Raw genomic sequence first — 3,160 nt, forward strand, 5'->3', positions numbered from 1 at the left:
GGGCTCCTGGCCAGTTCTTCCCAAAAACAAACCTCCCAGTCAAACGTTCTGCACAGGTACACAGAGTACCTATTACTATTCCCAGCAGAGTGCGAGGTCTGCTGGAAAGCAGATGTACTTACACAATATCAGAGGAATCCACACCTCTTCTCTAGAAGCGTCAACCAAGAATAAACAGCTAAAACATGAGAGCAATCAAGGTTCTTCAAATAGCTGAGGAAAAGCAGTGCTGATTAGAGAAAATCCTAATAACAAACACTGGCCCTGGACGTTATAAAATGAGGGGACCCAAACAGCATCTAGAAATGTTTCCTTTGAAAACAGATTTCTTTGTTAATTCTGTGTATGTTTGGGCATATGCATGTTGAGAATAAAGGAGCGGGCTTACAGGTGGTTGTGAGTGCCTGGTGTGGATGCTGGGTTTGAACTCGGGCCTCTGGAAGAGTAGTGAGTGCTCTAAACAGCTGAGCCATGTCTCCAGTCCTAAAGATGGTACATTGTCAGAGATTAGAGGAGCTATTCCATCCTTTAATTACAGCCACGGGGAATGATGTAATGAAGAACTCTTTATTGATTAAATATATTACTAAGTCAAAGGCAAGCATTTACCAAGGTACAGCTGAAAAAAACCCTTAGACACTGATGTCTGAAAATGGGTTAGATAACAGTGGAGATGCAAGGAAGATTAAATCTAGAATTCCCCAAATCTAGGCTACAGAGTACTATAATAGAAAAAAACTGGCAAAAACCGTAATGGATGGATTTTTTTAAGGTTACAGAACATGAGGCTTTAGCTAGGAAGGACCCACATGGCTGTCTAGGAATATTTGGAAAACCTTGCCAAGGATAAACTTAGGGAATATTCTCATGAAATTTTGGAACCTTTAGCAGAAATTAAAAACCTCACATATACTTAGGGGAGAAGAGAGAGTTGGTAACTCTTGCAGGCACCACACTGTGGTCTACATTTCCAGACACTAAAAGATGATACAGTATCCAAATTGGGAATTGTTTTTCAGTGTACAGTAATATGACAATCTCAGCTCTATCACGTGTAAAGACATAATAAAGATGTCATCACCATGCTGGAACTCAAATTTGACACTGCATCCTGTTATAGAAAGTTAGGTGATGTGTTCCAGTCAATGAGACAGCAAACAAATCAGGAGACAGGGGATCTAGGATTCAGGAAGCAACCCAGTGAATAGAAACTCTTGATTATTCAGTAGCAATTCTGTGGGGGAGTCAGTCAATATAGGGTAGGGGAGAGCTTTGGGAGAGATGGAAGGAAAGGCAAGGGGAATGCCTGAGATAAACACCACAGCCAAGAGGAGGGCATTTCTGGTGGTAAGATTAACTATCATATGGTTACTGCCGTCCCATTTCTCCCCTGACCCCATAAACACGCAAATAAGATGCAAATAAAATGTAGAATGGTTTTAAACCATCCTACAGAGGGTAAGAAGAGACTCTGCTTCAGGACATAAGATGTGTTATTCCCACACCCCTCACAGGTCTGTCAGGAATGCTAATTAAATAGTCTTAATAACACACATGCTTTTTATTGTTTCCCAACTTTTAAAGTAAATCTGAGGCAAAATATCAGAGTTCATTAGGGAGCCAGGCAGTGGTGGTGCACACCTTTAATCCCAGCACTTGGGAGGCAGAGGCAGGCAGATTTCTGAGTTCGAGGCCAGCCTGGTCTACAGAGTGAGTTCCAGGACAGCCAAGGCTATACAGAGAAACCCTGTCTCAAAAAACAAAACAAAACGTGTTCATTAGGATTATAGACCAGAATATGAATGTTAAAAAAATCATGATATACAAGTCAAGACACAGCTGAAAAAGGAAGGGGAAATGGGAGAAGGAAGACAGTGACATTACTTATTTCACACAATAGGAAGTTAGCTTGTGAGGCTAGCAAGGTGGCTCAGAAGTAAGAGCACTGCTTTCGCAGAGATCCCAGGTTCGATTCCAGTACCCACATGGTGATTCACAACCATCTCTCCATGGTCACAACATCAACTGGATTTCAGGGTAATCTGATGCCCTCTTCTGGCCATGATAGACACCAGGCACACATGTAGTACACACACACACACACACACACACACACACACTCCTACAGGCATGTCTAAAATAAGTATTTTAAAAGTCAGCCTGTACTGACCCCAGCTGATAAGGACATAGAAGGAGTTAGCCGTCCATATCTGATGGGGCCACAACCAATGCACTCAATCATCTGTGCATCCATGATACTCAGGAGAAGTTACATCTGGATTGAACATAGAGAGGCCTATTTCTGGAGCAGTATCCTATTCCTACTATCCATGTAGCATTGACATTGGATTAGGTTAGGCATTATAAGTAATCTGGAAAAGATTAATACATATATATACACACATATACATATATACATACACATTTACATATATATATATATATATGTGTGTGTGTGTGTGTGTGTGTGTGTGAAATATGTCCCCTCAAGTGCCCATGGATTGTGGTCTTTGCAAGAAGTTCTGGAACTAATCCCTAGCAAACACCAAGAGACCAACTATCTCATTTGAAATTTACAAATGTAGCCAAGAGGAGAAATAAAGAATTCAACTTATTAAATATTGAAACAAAGAAAGTTAAAGGAGTAGGGGATAGTGTTGAGACTACATGTATGGTAGGGCCATAGACCTTGTCTAGAATAATCAATATAGAAAGGAGGACTATATGCTGAATTATGGAGATTCACGTTGGAAACATGCTAGGAAGAGCCTGCCTCTGGGGAGCCAGGCTATGGCTTTTCTCTTGTTCTTCTGTTTCTGTGGCCCCCCCCCTCCAACCACCAATGCTTAGATGTGGTATCCTACTGGAGACAGTCCCTGGCCTTTGTGTCACCCAGCATAATATGCATAATAAATGGATTCAAGTCCAGAGCACCCTTTTATAGTATGATGATTTTCCTAAGCGCAGTATCTGGATTTTCAGACTTCTCTTTCTGCATGTCCTCATATCACTTAAAGCTTAACATATCTGGGGAGCAGGGAAGATGATGCTAAGACCGCTTGTTGCTCTTCCAGAGGCCCCAAGTTTGTTTGGTTCCCAGCTCCCATGGTAGGAAGCTCACAACTGACTGTAACTCTAACTCCTTGGGATCTGACACCTG

This window comes from Apodemus sylvaticus, chromosome 7 (assembly GCF_947179515.1).
Source record: "Apodemus sylvaticus chromosome 7, mApoSyl1.1, whole genome shotgun sequence".
Lineage (NCBI taxonomy): Eukaryota > Metazoa > Chordata > Mammalia > Rodentia > Muridae > Apodemus > Apodemus sylvaticus.